Source organism: Arachis duranensis, chromosome 4, assembly GCF_000817695.3.
Source record: "Arachis duranensis cultivar V14167 chromosome 4, aradu.V14167.gnm2.J7QH, whole genome shotgun sequence".
NCBI lineage: Eukaryota > Viridiplantae > Streptophyta > Magnoliopsida > Fabales > Fabaceae > Arachis > Arachis duranensis.
The window spans coordinates 57,138,006-57,146,672 of record NC_029775.3 but is presented as its reverse complement, the minus strand read 5'-3'; the positions used below and the strand labels follow the sequence as shown (position 1 = coordinate 57,146,672).

At 37.6% G+C, this 8,667-nt stretch overlaps 1 long non-coding RNA gene across 7 annotated transcripts; it reads left to right on the top strand.

Moving 5' to 3' along the window:
- Positions 1 to 427: 427 nt before the first annotated feature.
- LOC107484503 (uncharacterized) lies at positions 428 to 8,197 on the top strand. Of its 7 annotated transcripts, none has more exons than XR_001591153.3 (6): positions 428 to 883; positions 972 to 1,074; positions 1,259 to 1,371; positions 4,105 to 4,227; positions 4,856 to 6,623; positions 7,120 to 8,197. It is a non-coding gene; the product is annotated as an uncharacterized LOC107484503 (long non-coding RNA). The 7 variants fall into 7 exon arrangements; XR_008008299.1 differs by having other exon boundaries at positions 1,195 to 1,371; positions 4,870 to 6,623; XR_008008297.1 differs by having other exon boundaries at positions 1,195 to 1,371.
- Positions 8,198 to 8,667: the final 470 nt, after the last annotated feature.

The following is an 8,667-nucleotide window of genomic DNA, read 5'->3' as shown; positions in this document are numbered from 1 at the left end:
AAATATTTTAAGTTTAAGTCAATTAATATTTATGTACAACTTTTATTTTAATTAGTCATTTTATATAAATTGAAATTAAAGTTATGATAGAAAAATAATGAAAGGTCATATAATTTAATATAGGTAATTGATATTTCGAGTTTAATCGTATTTTATAAAATGTGATTAATATGCTTATTTTATAATTTAAATTAAAAATAATTGTTTGAGCTCATTGATATGTTGATAAGTAAAATCTTATGCATTTTGAAAGTAATTTTTATGAAGTAATTTTTATGGTATTATATTTAAATCTTAAATTGTTATTCTATCTCAAATATTTTATAAAGATTGTTATATTACTCATATACATTATACCTTAACCCTAAATTCCTAATTAAAAACCTAATTTTACCCTAAATTCACAAAACACACGCACAAACAGAATGGGAAAGAAAGGAAACAGGGGAGACGAGAGACTGAGAAACAGGGAAAGGGGGAGTAAGAGAGCACGAGATGCAGAGGGAAGAGGGGAAGGGGGGAGTAGCGCCGGTGGGTGTCTCTGCCACCGTGGCTGCTGTTGCTGTCGAATAGAAGAGGGAGGGAGGCTGTCGCACTTCTAGCTGCCGCTGAAGCTCCCCTCACCACTGTCAACGTTGGTTAGGGCAGAGGAGAAGAGGAAGAATAACGGAGAAGAGAGACTGACGGGGAGGGTAATACGGTTGTTGTTAATTTGGAGCTGCTACAAGAACGGCGCTTCCTGCTTCTAATCTCTGTCCTTTTGATTTTTGGAGCTGCCGTGGATGGAGCTTGTAATCAGAGAAAGCAAGCTGCCGCCACCAACTCTTAATTCAGCCAGTGTCTTCCTCCTTGTTCTGATTTCAATTTTCCTATTTTTGAAACCGTAACACTCTCACCCTTACTCTGATTATACTTTGTTTCTCTTCCATGTGCTTGTTTTAATCATGGTTGCCTATATCTTTGTTGCTCAGCCCCTTTCTGGCACCTATTTCCTGTTACAATTAGGTCGAGTATTGAAGCTGGTGCTGCCATGGGACGGTTGAAGCTGTTACTGATTCTGATTTTGCTATCTCGGTACTGGTCTTATCTTCTCCTTAGAGTTGATCCATTTACACGTTTTGTTTTGTCACTGCTGTGGTTGCCATGTTCTGGTTTTAATTCTATTTTAGTTCTTGCTTTGTCTTGAATCCTTAGAGCTGAAATTGCTTTGGATTCCTCTTCCAATTTGAATCCTCTATCTTACTGCAACCATGGTCAGTGCTGCGAAGGCTAATATTGTTGCTGTTCCGGTTGCGTGAGAGTTACCGCTGCTGCCCTGAAACCAAAAGAGAAGAGAGTTGTTACGTTAAAGTATGCGATTGCGACATCGAGGTAGGGGGTTTAAAATGATTTCAATTTAAGAATGCCTACAAGGTTTATTGAATAACTGCAAATAGATTTAATACCTGTGAGTAGTTGATTGACTATGTGAATATTGAATTGTGGCTGAAATTGTAATTGGAATGGTTGGGATTGTGATTTGGAATTGTTGATTAGTGATATTGATTGATTGTGTGGACTGGGAATTGTTTGATGACTAATTGTTGAGAATTCCTGAATTTTAATGGGTTATGTTGGATTTGTTGCCGTTGAGTTGTTATTTGGTATATTGTAATGTTAATGAACTTGGTTGGTGGTTGGTTTGGAATTGGTTTTGAGGGGTTTTGAAGGGTTGGATTTTGAATACTAAATAGATTGCTGAAAATCTGATTTTTGAAATTAAAAAGTGACTTTGGAAGTGAATCAGTTATTCAACGATAATCGAAATGGTGTAAGAGTAAAGGCCGAGTAAAGTATAATAAAAGTTGTTGTTGAGACTCAATTTTGACAAGTTTGAATTAATTATAGAACTAGTTATGATTTTTCAAAGTTAAAATGTAAAACTTGATTTTCTGCATTATTTTTAAAGGAAGCCGGAAACTTTGAAAAACTATAACTATTTCTGTGATTATCGGAATTGCGTGGGACCAAGTCCGGATTGAGCTTGGGAATATAGGGAACTGGACTGCTGAATTTGAGACTTTTTCACTAAGTTTATGATTTATGGTGAATTTTTGAATTGGGGACGTCAAATCTGGTCTTTCTGCAGAACGTTTAACACAGCAGCAACTTGATTCCTTTATTGGAAATTCTGCAATTTGAATTTTGAAATGGAACCAATTTTAAATGAAACTTTGGTCCTAATACTTCCATTTCATAAAAATTTAGAATTGTTAGAATTGTGGTTTTAAAGATTTGGATTTTCAAAGAAAGATGTATTACGCAGTAAAAGTCAGGCTTTGTTTTCTAAGTCAGTAACTTTGAGGCTTTATAATTTTTAATTCTGGAATGATATTGAGATGCAACCAATTGGAAGTAAAAATTAAGTATGTTTAGCATATGTGACTTAAATTTCAGGGCTATCCATGTTTTAATGAGTAAGTTATGGGACTTGGAAGAAGATAGGCTCATTAACTTTTAAAGCAGAATTCTGCAGAAAATTAGTCAACTTCTAGGTTATATAATTTCTTTATTAAAAATGACATTGACCTGGGACCAATTGGAAAAGAAACCTGGATGAGTGAAGTTGAATTGTATTAATTTTTAAAGTCATTGGATTTAACTTGGATTTTATATTAAATTTTGAATGTCACATGCTGCTGCTGTTTTTCTGGTTTTACGCACTGCAGAGCAGTCTCGGTTTTTCCTTTATTCCTAAAGCTAGAGAAACCAGAAAATTATGATCTTTGGTTTGTTAGAAAGCTTATTTCAAGATGAACGCCTGGACATAAAGTTTGCACAATTCCGAGTTTATTTGCTATATTAAAAACAGAAAAGAAGATAGAGGGTTGAGGATGTCCTAGTGACAGTTATGAGTTTATAAAACTAAAGATGAACCTTAGTGCTATATGGCTAATTCAATGTGGAATTTTGCTTGATTCTGAGTTGATGTGATGCTGGAAAGGTTGAAAAGAGTAAAGTGAATTGTTTGGTTTGAACCCGTAAGGATGGTTAAGTCCTATTTTCAGAAGAGATTATGTCCGAATTTTTATAAAAGTATAAGGACTTGATCAAAATAAATATATAAGGCTTATTTAATGATAATAACTTCAATGATTCTTTTAAGAAAAGATTATTTGGTTTAAGAGATTGTTGGCAAGGGCGTGGGTCTAGTCCCGCTTGCGTATTTGCAGTTATGAAAGAAAAAGGAAAGAGTAAAGTACTTATTGTATGGTTATCTGTTGCTTGAAGCAACCCAAGAGATATTTATATATATATTAGTTGCTTGATGCAACCCAGAGCTATATTTGATATATATTAGTTGCTTAATGCAACCCAGAGTTTCTGTAGGGATTTATTTAGGAACGGAAAATCGTATTCGGGAAATCGAGATTACTCATGACGGGATAAATGTCGGGATTGCGGGCAGCCAACCGACACATGAGCTCATGGCCTGCACTAGGACTAGACATTCATCATATGCATCTATGTGATATTGTTTGGGGGTGTATATTGTAATTGGTTTGCCTAAGTGAATAATTCTGTTTAACTGCTAATTGCTATACTTGATGTAATTGCTCTTGATTGGGTTTGAACCTCATTACCTGTGTTTGTAACTGATTGTTTGGATTGTGGTGATTGGATATTGATTGAGTTGTTTGGGCCTGAGGCCGTGATTGGTACGTTTGAGGTCTAGTTTTGTATAAAGTATCTGACTGGTTCAGCATAGACTTAATGAACCTATGCTTGGAGCAGGATGATCATTTATACTACGTAGGTAACTTCTTTTATGTTAAGGTCTAGTAAAGTATGAAAAATCAAACTAGTTCAGCATAGACTTAATGAACCTATGCTTGGAACAGGTTGGTCATTCATACAGTCTAGGAAAACTTTTACGAGTTTTATAAAGAAAATGTGGGTCTAGGAATTTGAATAACTAACAAAAACTTCTAAAGGTTAATTTTCTTTTAGATGTCTCCGAATGAAATTAACTATTTGCGCTTTATTCTTTACTTTCACGGCATTCTTGACCTCTACTGAGAACATGTGGTTTGGTTCTCACCCCCAAATTTTTCACCCTTTCAGTGACACAGGTTTGAAGACGCAATTTGAAGCTGCGAGCGATTAGTAGGTTTTCTTTATGGTTTTAATTGGTCTGGTAGAATCCCTTCGCCGATTGTCCCTCGAGATTTTATTTCATATAGAGAGGTAGGTTTGGTATATTGTATTCGAGTTTTATTTGGTTTCTTTTGTATAAGAATTATTATCAATAATATTTATGTGATTATTACTATTTGTAAATGTTTGAACTATGTCTTTAATGAATAAAAACAAAAATTTCTGGAATTTTCTTAAAACTGAAATGCGAAATCGATACAAAGGCTCGGTAAATAAGTAGTTAATATTAGAAAAGGTCACGTAACGTTCTTTCTAGTAGAAATACCCTGACTTAAGCAAGGTATTTTGCTGGAAGGGATGTTACAATGTTCCTTTTGCCTATAATTCTAATTGTCTACATGCTTTTGAAACTCTGAAAGCAAACCTTACCTCTGCTCCCATTATAGCTCCCCCTGACTGGGATTTACCATTTGAGTTGATGTGTGATACTAGTAACTTTGCTATAGGAGCTGTTTTAGGACAGAGGCATGGTAAACTTATACATGTCATTTACTATACTAGCCGTGTGTTAAATGATGCCCAAAAGAATTACACAACTACAGAAAAATAATTATTAGCTATTGTGTATACTGTTGATAAGTTTAGGTCCTATTTATTTGGTTCTAAGGTTATTATTTATATTGATCATGCTGCTTTGAAGTATCTTCTAACCAAACAGGATTCTAAACCAAGATTAATCAGATGGGTGTTACTCCTTCAAGAGTTTGTTATTGAGATAAAAGACAGGAAAGGGTCAGAAAATCAAGTAGCTGACCATCTCTCCAGAATTAAGCCTGAAGCAGGAGTACAACCACCTACAGGTGTGATTGAGACGTTTTTGGATGAGCAATTGTTCCTCATTCAGCAGGCTCCATGGTTTGCAGACATTGCAAATTACAAGGCCATGAGTTTTATCCCAAAGGAGTACAGTAAGCAACAAGTAAAGAAGCTATTGACTGATGCGAAGTACTACTTTTGGGAGGAACTATACCTTTGTAAAAGGTGTTCAGATGGTATCATCCGGAGATGTGTCCCAAATGAAGAAACACAGCAGATTCTTTGGCATTGTCATGGTTCTGATTATGGAGGACACTTTGGTGGTGAATGGACAGCTACAAAAGTCCTTCAGAGCGGGTTTTACTGGCCGACTCTCTTCAGGGACGCAAGAGCATTTGTGAAGCACTGTGACAGATGTGAAAAAGTCACGAATCTCCCTGCTAACCATGAAATGCCACAATAGGGGATTCTTGATGTTGAGTTGTTTGATGTGTGGGTTATTGATTTCATGGGACCTTTTCCACCCTCACATTCAGACAACTATATTCTTGTGGCAGTTGACTATGTGTCCAAGTGGGTGGAGGCGGTGGCTCTACCCACCAACGATGCCAAGGTGGTAATGAATTTTCTTCAGAGATATATCTTTAGCCGGTTTGGTGTCCCAAGGACACTCATTAGTGATGGAGGAAGCCACTTCTGTAACAGACAGCTGGACTCTCTTCTGTAGAGATATGGAGTCCGTCATAAAGTGGCAACCCCTTATCACCCCTCAGACAAGCGGACAGGTTGATGTTTCCAATAGGGAACTCAAGAGGATTCTAGAGAAGACCGTCAGTGTTTCAAGAAAGGACTAGTCTAGGAAGCTTGATGATGCTTTCTGGGCATACCGGACAGCGTACAAGACTCCCATTGGCATGTCCCCTTATCAGTTGGTCTATGGCAAAGCTTGTCACTTGCCAGTTGAGCTAGAGTATAAAGCTTACCGGGCAATCAGGTATCTAAATCTTGATTCAGAAGCTGCAGGAATTAAGCGAATGCTTCAGTTGAATGAGCTTGGTGAATTCAGATACTCAGCCTATGAGACTACCAAGCTCTATAAGGAGAGAACCAAGTTATTGCATGACAAGAAGACTGCCATCAGAGTTATTGAGCTAGGCCAGAGAGTGCTTCTGTATAATTCAAGTCTCAAATTCTTTTCCGGGAAGCTGAAATCCTGGTGGTCAGGACCGTTTGTGGTTACCAGAGCTTCACCATATGGTCATGTGGAAATATAGGAAGAGAATTTTGACAGGAAATTTACTGTGAATGGCCATCGGTTGAAGCACTATCTTGGAGGCGAGATCGATCGTCAGTGGTTTCCTCATCTGCTAAATTAGCAGAACTGACCATCAAGCTAATGACGTTAAAGAAGCACTTGTCAGGAGGCAACCCGATAATTTCGTATCCTTAGTTATTTTTCACAGTAGTAGCTTTCTTATTTATTTGATTTTTATTGAGTCTTCACTATTTTTCCTTCGTTTTACATGTGTTCTGATCATGCAGCTATTTTAGAGCAGAATCCAACAACTTCAAAAAAAAAAAAAGAAGAGAACAGAAGAAGAAGAAAATTCACCCGAGAGATAGGCCGGAGTGGTGCTGGAAGCGTTCCTTGTGCACAAGCAAGACCACGCGTAAGCGTCCCTGACACGTACGCGTGACCCTGGAAATCAGCGTAAATAGGTGTTTGGCCAGCTAGTTGTGATGGCTTGGGGCTCGAATTGTGCTAGAAGCACAATCTTCATCACGCGTACGCGTCCCTGATGCGTGCGCGTCATTTTCATTTTGTCCCCATCCACGCGTGTGCGTACCTGACGCGCACGCGTCATCTGTTTATCTAGCCCTCATGCGTATCAACCCAAGAGTTGTGCGTGCGCGGGGCTGCCTTCGCACAATTCGCACAAACTGAGAGCACGCGGACGCGTCCCAGATGTTTACGCGTCTCTTGAGCTTCATGCGACCCACGTGTACACGTGCTGTACGCGTACGCGTCGAACGTGCCGCATCACTTACGCAGCGCGCCGCCCTATTTTCATTATCTCTCCTTCTAAATCCTAATTCTCTCGTTCTTTTCCCCTTTTATCATTCTTTTATCATACTAATTGTTTTTATGCCCCTCTTTGTTTTCAGTTCTTCTTTGCTTGAGGACAAGCAAACCTTTAAGTTTGGTGTTGACGCTTCGCTTATGGCTTCTTTGTTTAGCACCAAAGGGAGATGAATGCTTTTCATGGAGGAATGAGATGGCCACCAGCATAACTGAGGTGGTTGAGTTCCTTTCGTTCTATTTCTCTTCTGTTCTCATTTTGTTGTCTTCTATTTTCTGTTGCTTTGATTGCTTGCATGATTTTTAGTGCTTTTATCTAAAAATTAAAAAAAAATAAAAAAGATAAAAAATAAAAAAATATATATCTGTCTCATGTATCACTCACTGAGCTTGAATTCAAAAGAAAAAGAAGTGATGTATTGCATGAGAAATTGAGTTTATATTTAAGAGTAGTCTTATTTACTTAAATGTGGTGGTATTATTTGTGATTTTAAATGCATGACATGAACAATGCATATTTGAATTTGAATCAAAGGATGTTGATGTATAAGGAATAGAAATTTAGAGAATTATTATGACTTCTCTAAAACAAACAAAAATTTAATCCTGGAAGCAAAAGAAACAGCAAAAGATAAAAAAACTATAGAAACAAGGTCCAAGGCTCTGAGCATCAATGACTAGGGAGGTCAGACATGATTAAAAGCTCAAAGAATTGTTTCCTTAGTCATATGCTTGTGGTGTGATTGTGTCAAGTAATTCTTGAGACAGAACACTTAGAGTCGAGACCAAGTGTGTTTAACAGAGTATGCCAAAGGTTTTGAGCACCATTGTCTGGGAGTAACTGAAAGAAAAATCAGAACTTAAAGAGAGTCCTCCAGTTAAGTGCTTGTGGTGTTTCTGTGTCAAGTAACCCTTGAGACAAAATATTTAAAGTCACGGCTAGGCTCAAGGTGCAAAGCACTAAAGAAAAATAAATTAAAGTAAATTTTGCTGTGTTCAAGGATTAAGCGGGAGTATAAAGATCAGAGAATTCATAATATGATCCGGATTCTAATTCCGAATGACACTGACGACCCTCTGATTCAAAGGAGAGTGAGATGCCAAAACTGTTCAAAATTACAATGAATAAACCCCATTTCAAGAATAGACTTGAGCTTAAGTAAACTCTCATTCTCATGCAAATTCACACCCTTAGCCTATATTAGTTTGGTTGCTTGAGGACAAGCAACAATTCAAATTTGGTAGGACAAGCAACAATTCAATTTTGGTGTTGTGATGCGTGAGCATCTTTCTTATATTTTCCTAGTGAATTTGCATTTAAATTGTTGAGTTTAATTAAGAATTAATTATCTTTTAGCTACTATGGATGCTACTTTGAGTCTCGTGCAATTTTGTTTATTTTAGGTAGCATTTGGCTGGATTTGATGGAGAAGAAGCTTGCACAAATGGAAGGAGCACAAGAATTAAAGGAGATGATCAGCGAGGAGCGACGCGTGCGCATACCTGACGCGTGCGTGTGATTTGGAGAATTGTGCAGTGACGCATGCGCGTACCAGACGCGTACGCGTGACTGACGCGTACGCATAATATACGCCACGTGCAGAAAATGCAGAAAACGCTGGGGGCAATTTCTG